The sequence below is a fragment of the Schistocerca gregaria genome, chromosome 6 (assembly GCF_023897955.1).
Source record: "Schistocerca gregaria isolate iqSchGreg1 chromosome 6, iqSchGreg1.2, whole genome shotgun sequence".
In the NCBI taxonomy this organism is placed as follows: Eukaryota; Metazoa; Arthropoda; class Insecta; order Orthoptera; family Acrididae; genus Schistocerca; species Schistocerca gregaria.
In genome coordinates this window covers 20,149,121-20,173,572 of record NC_064925.1, presented here as the reverse complement: position 1 = coordinate 20,173,572, position 24,452 = coordinate 20,149,121, and the positions used below count along the sequence as shown (strand labels likewise).

The 24,452-nt window shown below is 26.6% G+C and overlaps 1 long non-coding RNA gene across 4 annotated transcripts in view; it reads right to left on the bottom strand.

Moving 5' to 3' along the window:
• LOC126278644 (uncharacterized) overlaps nt 1–24,452 on the bottom strand; it is a 325,715-nt gene that overhangs the window by 37,403 nt on the left and 263,860 nt on the right. The window contains exon 1 of one of the 4 annotated variants that reach the window (XR_007550754.1): nt 18,465–19,067. The exons of 2 other annotated variants lie outside the window; for them this stretch is intronic. This is a non-coding gene — a long non-coding RNA (uncharacterized LOC126278644). Of the gene's footprint in view, nt 1–5,249; nt 5,903–18,464; nt 19,068–24,452 lie in introns of those variants that run through there. One more of the 4 variants, XR_007550753.1, reaches the window with a different exon arrangement.

Genomic DNA, 24,452 nt, shown 5'->3' with positions numbered 1-24,452 from the left:
ATCAATTATTAAATAATAAAAACCAAAAATAAAAATTATAGTTCTCGGAATAAACAAAGAAAAAAAACTCAAAGAACAAATAGAAAATAAATTCGCGGCCTAAGATGAAAAACTTCATATCATTGATTCCACAAAACAATATTTTTAATTAAAATACTTAAGCAAACTAAACAAAGAAATATTCACCCTTTAAACAGAGAATATTTAAAGGCAATCAATGTAAAAGTAAAAGATGATATTCACGAAAATAACCAAGAGAACAAGTATAAACACCAGAATAATAATTCCCATGCTGAGAATAAGAATATATATACAAAGTATAAACAGCTCTAAAAAAAGATAAAAAAATCAAAGCAAAGAATCTAAAAGAAGATCAAGATATAATTCTATTTAATAATCTAATTTCACCTACCAAATTTAAAGAAGGAGGAGCAGCCATATTTGATGATCTTAAAAGAAATCATCATAAAGCCATTCTTGGCATCAAATTAATTATACCCTTGTTAATTAATAATCTTCGTCTACCTAAACGTTCATAAATAATATTAGATAAACAAAATAAACCAGAAGAACATAAACCATGACCAACCATTAGAGAAAGAGAACCTACACAACCTCATCAATTCATAGTCATCAATCCACCAATAACCATTCTTATATGAGCAACAGAAGAATATGCAATTAAAGACTTTAAATCAACCTGACGAAATCAAATAAATCTTACAATAACACCCCCAGATAAACCTAAAGACAATCAAAAATAATTAAACTTTAAACCCAAATAAGAAATAACCTTTATAACACGAAAAATACCATAACCACCTAACTTTAATAAAACACCAGCAAGAATTATTCTACCTGAAATAGGGGCCTCTACATGAGCCTTAGGAAGTCATAAATGAACCAAAAACATAGGTATCTTAACTAAAAAAGCCAAAATTATAAATACATAAAACATAAAATAATAAGAACCAAAATCAACAAATAAAGGAAAATATAAAGTATTAGAAAAATCATAAACCTTAAATAAAACTAATAATAAAGGTAATCTAGCAACCAAAGTATAAAAAATTAAATAAACACCAGCCTGCAAACGCTCAGGTTGATAACCCCAACCCAAAATTAAAAGTAAAGTAGGAACTAATCTAGCCTCAAAAAAAATATAAAAAGAAAGAAGACTTAATCTAGCAAATGAACAATAAAGCATAATTATTAAAATCAAAACCATAAAAACAAAAAAATTAGAATGATATGAACTTAAATAAACTGAACCTCTAGCAGTGATTATTAAAGAACAAATCCAAAAACTAAGTAAAATTAAACTAAAAGAAAAATAATCAATACCAAAATAATATCTAATTATATTCAAATCAGCATATGAATAAACACAAATTATAAAAACAAAACCCGGCAGAAACATTAAAGAATGAACCAACCATCAACAATTATTTAATAAACAAAGAGGGATCAAAAAATAGTTATAAATAAATACTTTAACATAAAGATAAACCAAAAGAATTAAAAAAATCATTACCATGAGAACGAGTTATTGAAACTAAAATAGAAAGACCTAAAGCACCCTCACAAACAGAAAAAACTAAAAAAATAACAGGAAAAAAATAATCATAATCAAACTCAATAAGAAAAACAATAACTAACATAAATAAAGAAAGAACAATATATTCTAATCTCAAGAGAACCATTAATAAATGTTTACATTTAGAAGAAAAAACATAAACACCAGCAAAATAAATCAATAAAGAAGTAAAAATAGAGAATATAAACATTAGTTTTAATAGTTTAAAAAAACGCCGGTCTTGTAAACCGGAAATAAGTCCAGCCCCCACTTTTAAAACTTCAGAGGTGGAAAAGCTTCCATCATCGGTCCCCAAAACCGGTATTTTAAATAAACTAACCCCTGAAATGATCAAAATAATAATTATATCATTATCAAATGTAATAAATATTAATTTTATTAAATTAAGACACCCAATATCAATAATGCTTTTTATTATCCTTCAAACCTTCCTAGTTGGATTAATAACAGGAACAATAATAGAAAGATATTGATTATCATATATTTTATTTTTAACATTTCTTGGTGGTATACTAGTATTATTTATTTACATTACAAGAATTGCATCAAACGAAATATTTCAGCCTAAATCAATCACTATAATTATTACATTAATAATGTGAGTATTTATCATATTAATATTAATTATTCTAGATATATCTATATTTATAGACTTTTTCAAAAACATCGAAACTATAAATATTGATAATTCAATCAATTATCAGGAAATAACAATATCTTTAGAAAAATTATATAATAGACCAACATTCATTATTACAATAATAATAATAATTTATTTATTTTTAGCACTACTAGCAGTTGTTAAAATCACCAATATTAATCAGGGACCTATTCGTAAAATAAGATAATTACTAATGAATAAACCCTTACGATTAAGACATCCTTTAATTAAAATTATTAATAACTCTTTAATTGACTTACCTGCCCCAACAAATATTTCATTTTGATGAAATTTTGGATCCCTATTAGGGTTATGTTTGGTAATTCAAATCGTAACTGGACTATTTTTAGCTATACATTAATACATCAAATATTGAAATAGCATTCAGTAGTGTAGTACACATCTGCCGAGACGTAAATAATGGTTGAATTATCCGAACCTTACACGCAAATGGAGCATCTATATTTTTTATTTGTATTTACTTACATGTAGGACGGGGAATTTACTATGGATCTTATATATATATACATACCTGAATAATTGGTACAGTGATTTTATTTTTAGTTATAGCAACTGCATTTATAGGATATGTCTTACCCTGAGGCCAAATATCTTTTTGAAGTGCAACAGTTATTACTAATTTATTATCAGCAATCCCATACTTAGGAACAGATTTAGTCCAATGAGTATGAGGAGGATTCGCTGTTGATAATGCAACATTAAATCGATTCTTCACATTCCATTTTGTATTACCATTTATTATTGCTGCTATAGCAGCAATTCATTTATTTTTTCTTCACCAAACAGGATCTAATAATCCTCTTGGACTAAATGGAGATATTGAAAAAATTCCATTCCATCCATACTTTACCTTTAAGGATTCTATTACATTTGTAATAATAACATCATTATTAATTATACTATGTTTAATTAATCCTTGCCTATTAGGAGATCCAGATAACTTTGTACCTGCCAACCCATTAGTAACACCAGTTCACATTCAACCAGAATGATATTTCCTATTTGCATATGCAATTCTACGATCTATCCCTAATAAGTTAGGAGGTGTTATTGCATTATTTTTATCAATTAGAATCTTAATAATTTTACCATTTTATAATAAAACACCATTCCGAGGCATTCAATTTTACCCTATTAATCAAATTTTATTCTGAATTATAGTAGTTGTTGTATGCTTACTAACGTGAATTGGTAAACGACCTGTTGAAGAACCTTATATTATAACAGGTCAAATCTTAACAATTATTTACTTCACATATTTCTTAATTAATGTCCATGTCGCAAACGCATGAGATAAATTAATTAAGGAATAAAGTTAATTAGCTTAGGAAAAGCATATGTTTTGAAAACATAAAATTAGAAGTTTAACTCTTCTATTAACTTTTCTCAAAAAATTTCACTAAACAAATGAGATAAATAAAATCTTTAAACCAACAAAGAAAATAAAAAAATTCAAAGATAAAGGTAAAAAACTTTTTCAAGCTAAGTACATTAATTTATCATAACGGAACCGTGGTAATGTTCCACGAACCCAAATTAAACCAAAAGATATAATAGCAAGCTTAATAAAAAATATAAAAGAATAAAAATCACCGCCCAAAAAAATTAAAGCCAATAACATTCTTATGAAGACAATTCTAGTATATTCAGCTAAAAAAATTAAAGTAAAACCACCCGCACCATACTCAATATTAAATCCTGAAACTAACTCAGATTCCCCTTCAGCAAAATCAAAAGGAGTACGATTAGTTTCAGCTAAGCAAGAAGCAAAACAAGCTAAAGCTAAAGGAAAAGAAATAATAATAAATCAACAATAAAGCTGATAGTTTATAAAATCAAACATATTAAAACTACCAATTAAAATAATTAAAGACAATAAAATTAAAGCTAAACTAACTTCATAAGAAATTGTTTGAGCAACAGAACGAAGAGAACCTAATAATGAATAATTTGAATTAGAAGATCAACCAGCAATTATAACAGTATAAACACCTAATCTAGTACAACATAAAAAAAATAAAAATCCATAAGAAAAAGAACACATATAAGTTAAATAAGGAAAAATTACTCAAACGGCTAAAGAAATCATTAAATTAAAAACAGGGGAAAAATAATAAAGTAGGTAATTAGATATAATAGGAATTGGCTGCTCCTTACAAATTAACTTAATAGCATCTCTAAATGGCTGAGGAATTCCAAAGAACCTACCTTATCTGGACCCTTTCGAATCTGAATATAACCTAAAACCTTACGCTCTAATAAAGTTAAAAAGGCAACACTAATTAAAACACAAATAACCAATAAAAGGAAATTCAAAATAAATATAAATAAATCATAAAGTATCAATACTATTTGTAGAAAAAATCTACATAAATGAATTCTAAATTCAACACATTAATCTGTCAAAATAGTAAATAAATTAATATTAATCAATATAACAAAAAATATTTTAACCATATGGTCCTTTCGTACTAATATGGATTAACAATCTTAGGATAGAAACCGACCTGGCTCACGCCGGTCTGAACTCAGATCATGTAAGAATTTAAAGGTCGAACAGACCTAATCATTGGGCTCCTGCACCCAAAATTTTTCTTAATCCAACATCGAGGTCGCAATCTGCTTTGTCAATATGAGCTCTCAAAAACAATTACGCTGTTATCCCTAAGGTAACTTAATCTTATGATCATAAATTATGGATCAAAATAACAAACATAAATAAATGATATAATAATGAAGAGTTTATCTATTCTTCATGTCACCCCAACAAAACATCATCATTAAATATAGAAAGACAAACAAAAAACTATATAAAAGTAAAATGTCAAGCTCTATAGGGTCTTCTCGTCCTAAAGAAGAATTTAAGCCTTTTGACTCAAAAGTTAAATTCAAAAATTTATTAAGAGACAGTTGATTTCTCGTCAAGCCATTCATTCCAGCCACTAATTAAGAGACTAATGATTATGCTACCTTTGCACGGTCAAAATACCGCGGCTCTTTAAAAATACGCTCAGTGAGCAGGCCAGACCTCAAAATATAAACAAGAGGACATGTTTTTGATAAACAGGCGGAAATCAATTTTGCCTAGTTCCTTATAATAAGTTCACAAGGTAAAAATTTCATACAAATAAATATACTAATTCTATCATTATTACAAAAATTTTAAAATTAAATTAATAATCTTAATAAAAAACCTAAAATATTTATAAAATCAAAATAAGAAATAATGAACTAAAACGTAATCTTGAAGATAGCTGGTTTAAAGCTTACTATTATATTTCTATAAAATAAATTATAGGTTATTAACTTCAAAGCTTATCCCTTAAAGAATAAATAAGTTAATATTTTTACTTAAAAAATTAAATAAAAACAAATAACTTTAAAAAATTAAATTTTTTCTTAAGAAACTAGATATCTTGGGAAACGATTAACATCTCATTTCTATAAATAATTTAATAATAATTATGATACATTAACTATAAATTATTTATAAATCAACCCAAATCGAGACAAGTAAAATAAATACTAAAATTTTGATAAACCCTGATACAAAAGGTACAATAAATAAAATCTACTTAAAAAAATTTAAAATAATATTTCATAAAACACTTACATTACACCAATAAACTATAATTTAAAAATCAATTCTATAAAATATACTAAGACAAAAATACAATAAAATTATTTATATTAAATAATTAAATAAACAAAAAATAAATATAATAAAATAAATAATCAAGATATCCTGATTTGCACAGAAAAATTTTCAGTGTAAATGAAACACTTTACTAATAAGTTATATCTTGAAACTCTTCCTAGATACACTTTCCAGTACATCTACTATGTTACGACTTATCTCATCTAAATTGAAGCTACTTTAAAATAAAATAGGATAATCAATAATGAGAGCGACGGGCGATGTGTACACATCTCAGAGCCAATATCAGTTAAATTAAATAAATTAAATTACTATCAAATCCACCTTCATTAACAGTATTTCACTATCAAATCCGTTATAAACAAAAATCTATTGTAACCCACCTCCTCTTAACTATAAGCTGCACCTTGACCTGAAATATTTTATAATTATAATTCTTGAGAATTATAACTCTAAAAAGATTCTCTGATAACGGAGATATACAAACAAATAAATTAAGTAGAGTAAATCGTGTATTATCAATCATGGGGTAGGTTCCTCTGAATGGAATGAGATACCGCCAAATTCTTTGGGTTTAAAGACCTTAACTAATAGTACCCTGGTAAATATAATTAACATTTAAAATAATAGGGTATCTAATCCTAGTTTATTATTTAAATTTCACAGATTCATAAAAAGGGCCACAAATAAATTTTAACATTTCACCTTACAATTTTATATTTCAACCCTAATAATATAAACAACTGTTTTAACCAATAATATTCACTTGTATCAATCATATAACCGCGGCTGCTGGCACGAATTATGCCGATACTAAATCAATTGCTAAATCCAAAATCACTTGATAATTAAAACAAATTACTGCAAAAAGAACATTTAGTCTAACAAAACTTACATATAATACAAAGAAAAAGTGAATAAACAAGCAAGAATAAAACTTTTAAAAATAAAAAATAAGAAAATTTTAAATCTATTAATTCAGGAAAAAATAAAAGATTCAAATATTTTAAGAAAAAAAAAGAAAAAAACCACAAACATTAACAAAAAAAAAAGAAACGCCCCTATGTATGACCACAACAACTTCTCTATTATATATAATTAAAGATTAATATGGAACATGTATAGCAATAAATGTATTATATTGTTTCTTATTTAATCTTTCTTTTCACTAATAAATAAAGAAAGATTAAATAATATAATAAATATATTTTATACAATTATGTAATTTAATATAATATGTTATTAATATGAATTCTTTTTTTTATATTAAGTTAACTTTCATATATATTAGTTAAATAATCTAATTATAGATAATTTACATAATTATATTATTATAATTAATATAATTATTTATATTAATTATAATATTTTATATTTAAATTAATAATTTTATTTATTATATCCAATTATAATAATATTAAATATTAAATTACATATTATTATATATATTATATTATAATAACCTATTTTAAGCTAAAAACATAAGTAGCTATCATCCTAGGTAAATAATAGCATTAAAATAATCAATTGATAATGGTAAGATGAACTTATAATGCTTTAATTTCAATTAAATGTAATATATTAATATAAATTATTTATTATATATATATATATATATATATATATATATATATATATATATAAATAAAATGAGCAGGATAAATTAATCCTAATTAAACAAAATAATACATAAAAGAATTTCAAAAAAAAACTTTCGATTTATATATTAAATAAATGAAGTGCCTGATTAAAGGGTTACCTTGATAGGGTAAATAAAGTAAATAAAATTACCTTCATTAAAATTACATAAGATAGAATTAAACTACCTCCTTTAGTATCAAAAACTAACGTGCATCATACACCTTAATGTAAAAAGGTAAGCTAAACAAGCTAATGGGTTCATACCCCATTTATAGAGGTATCAATCCTCTCCTTTTTAATGACCAACAACTCTACAAAACTTCTCTTCCTATCAACATTAATGATAGGAACGATCCTGTCCATTTCATCAAATTCCTGATTTGGGGTTTGAATAGGACTTGAGATCAACTTACTTTCATTTATTCCGCTCCTAACAAGAAATAAAAATATAATAATAAATGAATCATCAATTAAATATTTTATTGTCCAAGCAATAGCATCGACAATATTATTATTTTCAATTTTGCTGATTCAAATAAAATATCCCATGGGATGGGAAACAGAATTTATCCCATCAATAATAATTAGATCTAGACTATTATTAAAGATTGGAGCTGCACCTTTCCATTTCTGATTTCCAGAAGTTATAGGAGCATCAAGATGAAATAATTGTTTAACATTAATAACATGACAAAAAATCGCCCCAATAATGGTCTTATCTTATTGTATTCAATTAAGAACTTTTATTTTAACAATTATTATCTTAAGAATTATTATTGGGGCAATAGGAGGTTTAAATCAAACATCCTTACGACAACTTTTAGCATATTCATCAATCAGACATCTAGGTTGAATAATTAGATCATTAACAGTCAGAGAAAACATCTGAGAACTATACTTCATTATTTACTCACTATTAAGATTAATTATAGTTTTATTATTTAAGCAAATAAATTTATTTTTCATAAATCAAATTTATTCAGCCAGAAATATAAAAACCGAAATTAAATTCATAATATTCTTATCTTTATTATTCTTTAGGTGGACTACCACCATTCCTTGGATTCTTACCAAAATGAATTGTAATACAATCATTAATAGAAAACAATATAACAACTATTATAACTATTATAGTTGTATTAACTACAATTACACTCTACTACTATATACGTATTTGATTCTCAGCTCTAATTATATCATACACAGAAAATTCGTGATCTATAAAGATAAAGTCCCAAAAATCAAGAATCATTCTTCCTATAACAGTAATAATTTCAACAATAGGATTGATTTCAACATCAACCTTAATTTCATTATACTAAGGACTTAAGTTAATCAAACTAATAACCTTCAAAGTTATAATTAAAAGAATAATCTTTTAGGCCTTAGTAAAATTTTACACCTCTAGAATTGCAGTCTAGAATCATAATTGAATATAAGACCTAAATATGATAAGAGAGAAAACATCTCATAAGTAGATTTACAGTCTACCACCTAAAATTCAGCCATCTTACCGCAAAAATGATTATTCTCAACAAACCATAAGGACATTGGTACTTTATACTTCATATTTGGAGCATGAGCAGGAATAGTAGGAACATCAATAAGAATACTTATTCGTGCTGAACTTGGCCAACCCGGATCTCTAATTGGGGATGACCAGATTTATAATGTTATTATTACAGCTCACGCATTCATAATAATTTTCTTTATAGTAATACCTATTATAATTGGTGGATTTGGTAATTGACTTGTTCCACTAATAATTGGTGCACCAGATATAGCATTTCCACGAATAAATAATATAAGTTTTTGATTACTACCACCTTCACTAACCCTTCTTCTTACATCTTCTATAGTAGATAATGGTGCTGGTACAGGATGAACAGTTTACCCTCCTCTAGCAGGAGCTATTGCACACGGGGGTGCATCTGTAGATCTAGCTATTTTTTCACTGCACTTAGCAGGTGTATCATCTATTCTTGGTGCAGTGAATTTCATTACAACAGCAATTAATATACGATCAGAAAGTATAACTTTAGATCAAACACCTTTATTTGTATGATCTGTAGCTATTACAGCATTACTTCTCCTTCTTTCACTTCCAGTTTTAGCAGGAGCTATTACTATATTATTAACAGATCGAAATTTAAATACATCATTCTTTGACCCTGCAGGAGGGGGTGACCCAATTCTATATCAACATCTATTTTGATTCTTTGGACACCCAGAAGTTTATATTTTAATTCTAGCGGGGTTCGGAATTATTTCACATATTGTATGTCAAGAAAGAGGAAAAATTGAATCATTTGGAACATTAGGTATAATTTATGCTATACTATCAATTGGACTAATAGGATTTATTGTATGAGCACATCATATATTTACAGTAGGAATGGATGTTGACACACGAGCATATTTTACATCAGCAACAATAATTATTGCTGTACCTACAGGAATTAAGGTATTTAGATGATTAGCTACATTATATGGAACTAAATTCAAGTTCAATCCACCATTATTATGAGCTCTAGGATTTATTTTCCTATTTACAATTGGTGGATTAACAGGATTAGTATTAGCAAATTCATCACTTGATATTGTATTACATGATACATATTATGTAGTAGCCCACTTTCATTATGTATTATCTATAGGAGCAGTATTTGCAATTATAGGAGGTGTCATTCAATGATATCCACTATTTACAGGATTAACTATAAATAATACATGATTAAAAATCCAATTTACAATTATATTCATTGGAGTAAATTTAACATTCTTTCCTCAACACTTCCTAGCATTAGCAAGAATACCTCGACGATACTCTGACTACCCAGACGCATATACATCATGAAACGTAGTATCAAGAATTGGGTCTACAATTTCTATTGTAGGAATCATTATATTCATTGTAATTATATGAGAAAGAATGATTACAAACCGAGCAATTATATTTAGAGCTAACATAAGAAGATCAACAGAATGACTACAAAATAACCCTCCTGCAGAACATAGTTACTCAGAATTACCATTAATCTCTAGATTCTAATATGGCAGATTAGTGCAGTAAATTTAAGCTCTACAAATAAAGGTTTGACCTTTTATTAGAAAATATTTATTAATGGCAACATGATCAAATTTATCTCTTCAAGATGGAGCTTCACCATTAATGGAGCAATTATCATTCTTTCATGATCATACTATGGTCGTATTATTATTAATTACAGTAATTGTAGGTTATGCCCTAAGTTATATATTATTTATTGCCTATACTAACCGTAATATACTTCATGGACATTTAATTGAAACAATCTGAACAGCTTTACCAGCAATTACATTAATTTTTATTGCCCTTCCATCATTACGACTATTATATTTACTTGATGATTCAGTAGATGCAATAATTACAATTAAAACCATTGGACGACAATGATATTGAAGATATGAATATTCAGACTTCATAGACGTAGAATTTGACACTTATATAACACCAGAACAAGACCTAGAAAATGATGGATTCCGACTACTAGATGTAGATAACCGAACAATCCTACCAATAAATACAGAAGTACGAGTATTAACAAGAGCATCTGATGTTCTACACTCATGAGCAGTTCCTGCATTAGGGGTTAAAATTGATGCAACGCCAGGTCGGTTAAATCAAGGAACATTCACAATAAATCGACCTGGATTATTCTTTGGACAATGCTCAGAAATCTGTGGAGCAAACCACAGATTTATACCAATTGTAATTGAAAGAACTTCAGTAAATTTATTTATTAAGTGATTATCTAAGATAATTTAAGGAGTTAGTTAAAATAAATAACATTAGAGTGTCAATCTAAAGTAACTAAAAAAAATTAGTACACCTTGAAATTCATCAGATGACTGAAAGTAAGTAATGGTCTCTTAAACCAAATAATAGTAAATTAACGACTACTTCTGATGGGGAAATTATATCCAAATCCCTCAAATATCCCCTCTTATATGATTCTCACTATTCATTATATTTTCAGCTACATTAATCTTGTTTAATCAAATAAACTTCTTCTCATTTAAACCTAACCTTATTAAAAGAGCAGAAAAAGGAACAATTGAAATAAAAAACTTAAATTGAAAATGATAACAAATCTATTCTCAACATTTGACCCATCAACTAACATCTTTAATTTATCATTAAATTGAACTAGAACATTTCTAGGACTATTATTAATCCCATCACTATTTTGACTTACACCATCACGAATTAACATTATCTGAAATAAACTAAATTTAACCTTACATAATGAATTTAAAACACTTCTTGGACCAAAATCATTTAATGGAACAACATTCATTTTCATCTCAATTTTTATTATAATATTATTTAACAATTTCATAGGATTATTCCCTTATATTTTTACTAGAACAAGACATTTAGCATTAACATTTGCAAGTGCCCTACCTATATGGCTAAGATTTATATTATTTGGATGAATTAACCATACTAATCATATATTTACACACCTTGTACCACAAGGTACACCGCCTGCATTAATATCATTTATAGTACTAATTGAAACAATTAGTAATGTTATTCGACCAGGTACAATAGCAGTACGGTTGGCAGCAAATATAATTGCAGGACACTTATTATTAACCTTATTAGGAAACACAGGACCATCTATAGCAATAAACTTAATCTCATTACTAATTATTGGACAAATACTTCTATTAATTCTAGAATCAGCAGTAGCAATAATTCAAGCCTATGTTTTCTCAATTCTAAGAACTCTATATTCTAGAGAAGTATATTAAACCTATGTTAACAACTCACTCAAACCACCCATTCCACTTAGTAGACTATAGACCTTGACCATTAACAGGAGCAATTGGAGCAATAGTCCTAGTATCAGGACTAGCAAAATGATTCCACCTATTTAATATTAACTTATTCATAATTGGATCCAGCCATAAATATAGTTATACAACCAATTAAAAGTAAAAATCAACCACAATTATAGGTATCCAATATTGGTCTAAAACGAATTAATAAATAAACACCAGCAGTAACAAGAGTAGAAGAATGAACTAAAGCAGAAACAGGAGTAGGAGCTGCTATAGCAGCAGGAAGTCATGAAGAGAAAGGAATCTGAGCTCTCTTAGTTATAGCTGCTAAAACAATTAATATAGTAATGAGCTTTATTTCAAAAGAATTAGAAATAAAATCATAATAATAAATATAATTTCAACCACCAAAATTTAACATTCATGCAATAGAAATTAAAATAGCAACATCACCAATACGATTAGAAAGTGCAGTTAATATACCAGCACTATAAGATTTTACATTTTGATAATAAATAACTAAACAATAAGAAACTAAACCTAAACCATCTCAACCTAATAAAATTCTAATTAAATTAGGACTAATAATTAAAAAACCTACAGAAAGAATAAATATTAAAACAATAATAATAAAACGATTTATATTCTTTTCACCAGATATATAATCCTCTCTATAATAAATAACCAAAGAAGAAATATATATAACAAAAGATATAAAAATAAGAGATATTCAATCCAAAATTAAAGTTATAACAACTATAGAACCATTTAAATTGAAAAGCTCTCACTCAACAAAAACTCTATAATCAATTATTAAATAATAAATACCTAAAATAAAAATTATAGTTCTCGAAATAAACAAAGAAAAAAAACTCAAAGAACAAATAGAAAATAAATTCACGGCCTAAGATGAAAAACTTCATATCATTGATTCCACAAAACAATATTTTTAATTAAAATACTTAAGCAAACTAAACAAAGAAATATTCACCCTTTAAACAGAGAATATTTAAAGGCAATCAATGTAAAAGTAAAAGATGATATTCACGAAAATAACCAAGAGAACAAGTATAAACACCAGAATAATAATTCCCATGCTGAGAATAAGAATATATATACAAAGTATAAACAGCTCTAAAAAAAGATAAAAAAATCAAAGCAAAGAATCTAAAAGAAGATCAAGATATAATTCTATTTAATAATCTAATTTCACCTACCAAATTTAAAGAAGGAGGAGCAGCCATATTTGATGATCTTAAAAGAAATCATCATAAAGCCATTCTTGGCATCAAATTAATTATACCCTTGTTAATTAATAATCTTCGTCTACCTAAACGTTCATAAATAATATTAGATAAACAAAATAAACCAGAAGAACATAAACCATGACCAACCATTAGAGAAAGAGAACCTACACAACCTCATCAATTCATAGTCATCAATCCACCAATAACCATTCTTATATGAGCAACAGAAGAATATGCAATTAAAGACTTTAAATCAACCTGACGAAAACAAATAAATCTTACAATAACACCCCCAGATAAACCTAAAGACAATCAAAAATAATTAAACTTTAAACCCAATTAAGAAATAACCTTTATAACACGAAAAATACCATAACCACCTAACTTTAATAAAACACCAGCAAGAATTATTCTACCTGAAATAGGGGCCTCTACATGAGCCTTAGGAAGTCATAAATGAACCAAAAACATAGGTATCTTAACTAAAAAAGCCAAAATTATAAATACATAAAACATAAAATAATAAGAACCAAAATCAACCAATAAAGGAAAATATAAAGTATTAGAAAAATCATAAACCTTAAATAAAACTAATAATAAAGGTAATCTAGCAACCAAAGTATAAAAAATTAAATAAACACCAGCTTGCAAACGCTCAGGTTGATAACCCCAACCCAAAATTAAAAGTAAAGTAGGAACTAATCTAGCCTCAAAAAAAATATAAAAAGAAAGAAGACTTAATCTAGCAAATGAACAATAAAGCATAATTATTAAAATCAAAACCATAAAAACAAAAAAATTAGAATGATATGAACTTAAATAAACTGAACCTCTAGCAGTGATTATTAAAGAACAAATCCAAAAACTAAGTAAAATTAAACTAAAAGAAAAATAATCAATACCAAAATAATATCTAATGATATTCAAATCAGCATATGAATAAACACAAATTATAAAAACAAAACCCGACAGAAACATTAAAGAATGAACCAACCATCAACAATTATTTAATAAACAAAGAGGGATCAAAAAAATAGTTATGAATAAGTACTTTAACATAAAGATAAACCAAAAGAATTAAAAAAATCATTACCATGAGAACGAATTATTGAAACTAAAATAGAAAGACCTAAAGCACCCTCACAAACAGAAAAAACTAAAAAAATAACAGGAAAAAAATAATCATAATCAAACTCAATAAGAAAAACAATAACTAACATAAATAAAGAAAGAACAATATATTCTAATCTCAAAAGAACCATTAATAAATGTTTACGTTTAGAAGAAAAAACATAAACACCAGCTAAATAAATCAATAAAGAAGTAAAAATAGAGAATACAAACATTAGTTTTAATAGTTTAAAAAAAACGCCGGTCTTGTAAACCGGAAATAAGTCCAGCCCCCACATTTAAAACTTCAGAGGTGGAAAAGCTTCCATCATCGGTCCCCAAAACCGGTATTTTAAATAAACTAACCCCTGAAATGATCAAAATAATAATTATATCATTATCCAATGTAATAAATATTAATTTTATTAAATTAAGACACCCAATATCAATAATGCTTTTTATTATCCTTCAAACCTTCCTAGTTGGATTAATAACAGGAACAATAATAGAAAGATATTGATTATCATATATTTTATTTTTAACATTTCTTGGTGGTATACTAGTATTATTTATTTACATTACAAGAATTGCATCAAACGAAATATTTCAGCCTAAATCAATCACTATAATTATTACATTAATAATGTGAGTATTTATCATATAAATATTAATTATTCTAGATATATCTATATTTATAGACTTTTTCAAAAACACCGAAACTATAAATATTGATAATTCAATCAATTATCAAGAAATAACAATGTCTTTAGAAAAATTATATAATAGACCAACATTCATTATTACAATAATAATAATAATTTATTTATTTTTAGCACTACTAGCAGTTGTTAAAATCACCAATATTAATCAGGGACCTATTCGTAAAATAAGATAATTACTAATGAATAAACCCTTACGATTAAGACATCCTTTAATTAAAATTATTAATAACTCTTTAATTGACTTACCTGCCCCAACAAATATTTCATTTTGATGAAATTTTTGATCCCTATTAGGGTTATGTTTGGTAATTCAAATCGTAACTGGACTATTTTTAGCTATACATTATACATCAAATATTGAAATAGCATTCAGTAGTGTAGTACACATCTGCCGAGACGTAAATAATGGTTGAATTATCCGAACCTTACACGCAAATGGAGCATCTATATTTTTTATTTGTATTTACTTACATGTAGGACGGGGAATTTACTATGGATCTTATATATATATACATACCTGAATAATTGGTACAGTGATTTTATTTTTAGTTATAGCAACTGCATTTATAGGATATGTCTTACCCTGAGGCCAAATATCTTTTTGAGGTGCAACAGTAATTACTAATTTATTATCAGCAATCCCATACTTAGGAACAGATTTAGTCCAATGAGTATGAGGAGGATTCGCTGTTGATAATGCAACATTAAATCGATTCTTCACATTCCATTTTGTATTACCATTTATTATTGCTGCTATAGCAGCAATTCATTTATTTTTTCTTCACCAAACAGGATCTAATAATCCTCTTGGACTAAATGGAGATATTGAAAAAATTCCATTCCATCCATACTTTACCTTTAAGGATTCTATTACATTTGTAATAATAACATCATTATTAATTATACTATGTTTCATTAATCCTTACCTATTAGGAGATCCAGATAACTTTGTACCTGCCAACCCATTAGTAACACCAGTTCACATTCAACCAGAATGATATTTCCTATTTGCATATGCAATTCTACGATCTATCCCTAATAAGTTAGGAGGTGTTATTGCATTATTTTTATCAATTAGAATCTTAATAATTTTACCATTTTATAATAAAACACCATTCCGAGGCATTCAATTTTACCCTATTAATCAAATTTTATTCTGAATTATAGTAGTTGTTGTATGCTTACTAACGTGAATTGCTAAACGACCTGTTGAAGAACCTTATATTATAACAGGTCAAATCTTAACAATTATTTACTTCACATATTTCTTAATTAATGTCCATGTCGCAAACGCATGAGATAAATTAATTAAGGAATAAAGTTAATTAGCTTAGGAAAAGCATATGTTTTGAAAACATAAAATTAGAAGTTTAACTCTTCTATTAACTTTTCTCAAAAAATTTCACTAAACAAATGAGATAAATAAAATCTTTAAACCAACAAAGAAAATAAAAAAATTCAAAGATAAAGGTAAAAAACTTTTTCAAGCTAAGTACATTAATTTATCATAACGGAACCGTGGTAATGTTCCACGAACCCAAATAAAACCAAAAGATATAATAGCAAGCTTAATAAAAAATATAAAAGAATAAAAATCACCGCCCAAAAAAATTAAAGCCAATAACATTCTTATGAAGACAATTCTAGTATATTCAGCTAAAAAAATTAAAGTAAAACCACCCGCACCATACTCAATATTAAATCCTGAAACTAACTCAGATTCCCCTTCAGCAAAATCAAAAGGAGTACGATTAGTTTCAGCTAAGCAAGAAGCAAAACAAGCTAAAGCTAAAGGAAAAGAAATAATAATAAATCAACAATAAAGCTGATAGTTTATAAAATCAAACATATTAAAACTACCAATTAAAATAATTAAAGACAATAAAATTAAAGCTAAACTAACTTCATAAGAAATTGTTTGAGCAACAGAACGAAGAGAACCTAATAATGAATAATTTGAATTAGAAGATCAACCAGCAATTATAACAGTATAAACACCTAATCTAGTACAACATAAAAAAAATAAAAATCCATAAGAAAAAGAACACATATAAGTTAAATAAGGAAAAATTACTCAAACGGCTAAAGAAATCATTAAATTAAAAACAGGGGAAAAATAATAAAGTAGGTAATTAGATATAATAGGAATTGGCTGCTCCTTACAAATTAACTTAATAGAATCTCTAAATGGCTGAGGAATTCCAACAAAACCTACCTTATTTGGACCCTTTCGAATCTGATTATAACCTAAAACCTTACGCTCTAATAAAGTTAAAAAGGCAACACTAATTAAAACACAAATAACCAATAAAAGAAAATTCAAAATAAATATAAATAAATCATAAAGTATCAATACTATTTGTAGAAAAAATCTACATAAATGAATTCTAAATTCAACACATTAATCTGTCAAAATAGTATATAAATTAATATTAATCAATATAACAAAAAATATTTTAACCATATGGTCCTTTCGTACTAATATGGATTAACAATCTTAGGATAGAAACCGACCTGGCTCACGCCGGTCTGAACTCAGATCATGTAAGAATTTAAAGGTCGAACAGACCTAATCATTGGGCTCCTGCACCCAAAATTTTTCTTAATCCAACATCGAGGTCGCAATCTGCTTTGTCGATATGAGCTCTCAAAAACAATTACGCTGTTATCCCTAAGGTAACTTAATCTTATGATCATAAATTATGGATCAAAATAACAAACTTAAATAAATGATATAATAGTGAAGAGTTTATCTATTCTTCATGTCACCCCAACAAAACATCATCATTAAATATAGAAAGACAAACAAAAAACTATATAAAAGTAAAATGTCAAGCTCTATAGGGTCTTCTCGTCCTAAAGAAGAATTTAAGCCTTTTGACTCAAAAGTTAAATTCAAAAATTTATTAAGAGACAGTTGATTTCTCGTCAAGCCATTCATTCCAGCCACTAATTAAGAGACTAATGATTATGCTACCTTTGCACGGTCAAAATACCGCGGCTCTTTAAAAATACGCTCAGTGAGCAGGCCAGACCTCAAAATATAAACAAGAGGACATGTTTTTGATAAACAGGTGGAAATCAATTTTGCCTAGTTCCTTATAATAAGTTCACAAGGTAAAAATTTCATACAAATAAATATACTAATTCTATCATTATTACAAAAATTTTAAAATTAAATTAATAATCTTAATAAAAAACCTAAAATATTTATAAAATCAAAATAAAAAATAATGAACTAAAACGTAATCTTAAAGATAGCTGGTTAAAAGCTTACTATTATATTTCTATAAAATAAATTATAGGTTATTAACTTCAAAGCTTATCCCTTAAAGAATAAATAAGTTAATATTTTTACTTAAAAAATTAAATAAAAACAAATAACTTTAAAAAATTAAATTTTTTCTTAAGAAACTAGATATCTTGGGAAACGATTAACATCTCATTTCTATAAATAATTTAATAATAATTATGATACATTAACTATAAATTATTTATAAATCAACCCAAATCGAGACAAGTTAAATAAATACTAAAATTTTGATAAACCCTGATACAAAAGGTACAATAAATAAAATCTACTTGATCATTTCTGGGGTTAGTTTATTTAAAATACCGGTTTTGGGGACCGATGATGGAATCTTTTCCACCTCTGAAGTTTTAAAAGTGGGGGCTGGACTTATTTCCGGTTTACAAGACCGGCGTTTTTTTTAAACTATTAAAACTAATGTTTATATTCTCTATTTTTACTTCTTTATTGATTTATTTTGCTGTTGTTTATGTTTTTTCTTCTAAATGTAAACATTTATTAATGGTTCTTTTGAGATTAGAATATATTGTTCTTTCTTTATTTATGTTAGTTATTGTTTTTCTTATTGAGTTTGATTATGATTATTTTTTTCCTGTTATTTTTTTAGTTTTTTCTGTTTGTGAGGGTGCTTTAGGTCTTTCTATTTTAGTTTCAATAATTCGTTCTCATGGTAATGATTTTTTTAATTCTTTTGGTTTATCTTTATGTTAAAGTATTTATTTATAACTATTTTTTTGATCCCTCTTTGTTTATTAAATAATTGTTGATGGTTGGTTCATTCTTTAATGTTTCTGTCGGGTTTTGTTTTTATAATTTGTGTTTATTCATATGCTGATTTGAATATAATTAGATATTATTTTGGTATTGATTATTTTTCTTTTAGTTTAATTTTACTTAGTTTTTGGATTTGTTCTTTAATAATCACTGCTAGAGGATCAGTTTATTTAAGTTCATATCATTCTAATTTTTTTGTTTTTATGGTTTTGATTTTAATAATTATGCTTTATTGTTCATTTGCTAGATTAAGTCTTCTTTCTTTTTATATTTTTTTTGAGGCTAGATTAGTTCCTACTTTACTTTTAATTTTGGGTTGGGGTTATCAACCTGAGCGTTTGCAGGCTGGTGTTTATTTAATTTTTTATACTTTGGTTGCTAGATTACCTTTATTATTAGTTTTATTTAAGGTTTATGATTTTTCTAATACTTTATATTTTCCTTTATTGGTTGATTTTGGTTCTTATTATTTTATGTTTTATGTATTTATAATTTTGGCTTTTTTAGTTAAGATACCTATGTTTTTGGTTCATTTATGACTTCCTAAGGCTCATGTAGAGGCCCCTATTTCAGGTAGAATAATTCTTGCTGGTGTTTTATTAAAGTTAGGTGGTTATGTTATTTTTCGTGTTATAAAGGTTATTTCTTATTTGGGTTTAAAGTTTAATTATTTTTGATTGTCTTTAGGTTTATCTGGGGGTGTTATTGTAAGATTTATTTGTTTTCGTCAGGTTGATTTAAAGTCTTTAATTGCATATTCTTCTGTTGCTCATATAAGAATGGTTATTGGTGGATTGATGACTATGAATTGATGAGGTTGTGTAGGTTCTCTTTCTCTAATGGTTGGTCATGGTTTATGTTCTTCTGGTTTATTTTGTTTATCTAATATTATTTATGAACGTTTAGGTAGACGAAGATTATTAATTAACAAGGGTATAATTAATTTGATGCCAGGAATGGCTTTATGATGATTTCTTTTAAGATCATCAAATACGGCTGCTCCTCCTTCTTTAAATTTGGTAGGTGAAATTAGATTATTAAATAGAATTATATCTTGATCTTCTTTTAGATTCTTTGCTTTGATTTTTTTATCTTTTTTTAGAGCTGTTTATACTTTGTATATATATTCTTATTCTCAGCATGGGAATTATTATTCTGGTGTTTATACTTGTTCTCTTGGTTATTTTCGTGAATATCATCTTTTACTTTTACATTGATTGCCTTTAAATATTCTCTGTTTAAAGGGTGAATATTTCTTTGTTTAGTTTGCTTAAGTATTTTAATTAAAAATATTGTTTTGTGGAATCAATGATATGAAGTTTTTCATCTTAGGCCGTGAATTTATTTTCTATTTGTTCTTTGAGTTTTTTTTCTTTGTTTATTTCGAGAACTATAATTTTTATTTTAGGTATTTATTATTTAATAATTGATTATAGAGTTTTTGTTGAGTGAGAGCTTTTCAATTTAAATGGTTCTATAGTTGTTATAACTTTAATTTTGGATTGAATATCTCTTATTTTTATATCTTTTGTTATATATATTTCTTCTTTGGTTATTTATTATAGAGAGGATTATATATCTGGTGAAAAGAATATAAATCGTTTTATTATTATTGTTTTAATATTTATTCTTTCTGTAGGTTTTTTAATTATTAGTCCTAATTTAATTAGAATTTTATTAGGTTGAGATGGTTTAGGTTTAGTTTCTTATTGTTTAGTTATTTATTATCAAAATGTAAAATCTTATAGTGCTGGTATATTAACTGCACTTTCTAATCGTATTGGTGATGTTGCTATTTTAATTTCTATTGCATGAATGTTAAATTTTGGTGGTTGAAATTATATTTATTATTATGATTTTATTTCTAATTCTTTTGAAATAAAGCTCATTACTATATTAATTGTTTTAGCAGCTATAACTAAGAGAGCTCAGATTCCTTTCTCTTCATGACTTCCTGCTGCTATAGCAGCTCCTACTCCTGTTTCTGCTTTAGTTCATTCTTCTACTCTAGTTACTGCTGGTGTTTATTTATTAATTCGTTTTAGACCAATATTGGATACTTATAATTGTGGTTGATTTTTACTTTTAATTGGTTGTATAACTATATTTATGGCTGGATTGGGCGCTAATTTTGAGTTTGATTTAAAGAGGATTATTGCTCTTTCTACTTTAAGACAACTTGGTTTAATAATAAGAATTTTGGCTATAGGTTATCCAAAGCTTGCATTTTTTCATTTATTGGCTCATGCTTTATTTAAGGCATTATTATTTATATGTGCAGGTTCAATAATTCATAATTTGAAGGATTCTCAGGATATTCGTTTTATAGGATCAATTGTTAATTTCTTACCTTTAACTTCAGTTTGTTTTAATGTTTCTAGTTTATCTTTGTGTGGTATACCTTTTTTAGCGGGATTTTATTCAAAGGATTTAATTCTTGAGATGGTTTGTTTAAGATGAATTAATTGTTTAATTTTTTTTCTTTATTTTTTTTCTACTGGTTTAACTGCTTCTTATTCTTTTCGTTTGTTTTATTATTCAATATCTGGTGATAATAATTTTTATTCTAGATTTTCTTTTGATGATAAGGGTTATTATATTTCATTTGGAATAATTGGTCTATTGTTTGTTGCTGTTTTTGGTGGTAGTCTTTTATCTTGTTTAATTTTTCCTATTCCTCATGTGATTGCTTTACCTTATTATTTAAAGTTTTTAACTATTACAGTTGTTATTTTAGGTGCTTATTTAGGTTATCTAATTTCTAATTTTGATTTTTCTCATAATTTATTTTCTTTAAGTATACTTTCTTTTGTTAGATTTGCTGGTTCTATAAGATTTATACCTTTTCTTTCAACTAAGTTTATTAGATATATTCCTTTAAAAATAGGTTATTATTCATCTAAGTCATTTGATTATGGTTGAGGCGAATTACTTGGTGGTCAAGGATTATATAGATTATTTATTTATTTAATTGGTTATATTCAAGGTTGATATGATTCTAATTTCAAGATTTATCTTTTAACTTTTATTTTTTGAATATTTATTTTGGTAATATTGTTTTTCGTTTACTTAAATAGCTTATAATTAGAGCGTGACACTGAAGATGTTAAGGAAGTATTTTTACTTTTAAGTATTTATAAATATAGATATATTATTTTTACAGTGAAAATGTAATGTTTTATTTAAACTATATAAATTTTAGAAATGTTAACGGAGTTTAACCGCTAATATAAAAAGTTAGCAGCTTTCATATTGGCTTTACATTTCCTTAATTGGAACTATTATAGTTCAATTATATTATTAACAGTAATACGCCTCTTTTTGGCTTCAATTAATAAGAATAAGGGTAGCACATACCAATCTTCCAGGTCGAAACTGACTGCAATATTTCGCTTCTTATTCTATTTAAGGTTGATTGATAATATCAATACTTTTTGAATGCAACCCAAATGTTATATTTAACTACAACCCTTTATTCTGCTCATTGTAATGCTCCTTGGTTTCATTCATGGTATAGTCCTCCTAATAGAACTAGAATAAAAAATATTGTTGATACTGTTCAGATTATAATGTCTGAAGTTTTAAAAATAATTACAATTGGTAGAATTAGTGCAATTTCTACATCAAAAATTAAAAAGATTACTGCGATTAGGAAGAATCGTATTGAGAATGGTATTCGTGCTGATCTTTTTGGATCAAACCCACATTCAAATGGTGATCCTTTTTCTCGATCATTAATTAATTTTTTTGATAGTGTTGTTGCCAGGATTATAACAATTATTGGAATAATAAATCTAATGAAAACTCTTGTTGATAGAATTAGAATTGTTTTTCTTGATTTATATCAAGCTTTCTGATTGGAAGTCAAATGTACTATTTATACTAGAAAAACAATTATCTACCTCATCAATAAATAGAGATATATAAGAATAATCATACTACGTCTACGAAGTGTCAGTATCATGCTGCTGCTTCAAATCCAAAGTGATGTCTTGGTGAAAATTGATTTATTGAGTGTCGAAGTAGACATGTTGATAAAAAGATTGTTCCAATAATTACGTGTAAACCATGGAATCCTGTTGCAACAAAGAATGTTGATCCATAAACTGCATCTGCAATGGTAAAAGGTGCTTCTCAATATTCATATGCTTGAAGTATTGTAAAGTATATTCCTAATAACACTGTGAAGAATAATCCTTGTAGTGCTTGAGTATGATTAGATTCCATTAAACTATGATGTGCTCATGTTACTGTTACTCCTGATGCTAAAAGAATAGCTGTATTAAGTAATGGAATTTAATAGGGTAAAAGGGTTGAATTCCTATTGGAGGTCATAGTATTCCTAGTTCAATTGTTGGTGCTAATCTTCTTCTAAAGAATGCTCAAAAAAAAGAAACGAAAAATAATACCTCTGATGCAATAAATAAAATTATTCCTCATCGTAATCCAATTGATACAAATCCTGTATGTAATCCTTGATATGTTCCTTCTTGTACTACATCTCGTCATCATTGAATTATAGTTAGTAGGGTAATTCCAAATCCAATTATGAATAAGTTAATATTAAATAGGTGGAATCATTTTGCTAGTCCTGATACTAGGACTATTGCTCCAATTGCTCTTGTTAATGGTCAAGGTCTATAGTCTACTAAGTGGAATGGGTGGTTTGAGTGAGTTGTTAACATAGGTTTAATATACTTCTCTAGAATATAGAGTTCTTAGAATTGAGAAAACATAGGCTTGAATTATTGCTACTGCTGATTCTAGAATTAATAGAAGTATTTGTCCAATAATTAGTAATGAGATTAAGTTTATTGCTATAGATGGTCCTGTGTTTCCTAATAAGGTTAATAATAAGTGTCCTGCAATTATATTTGCTGC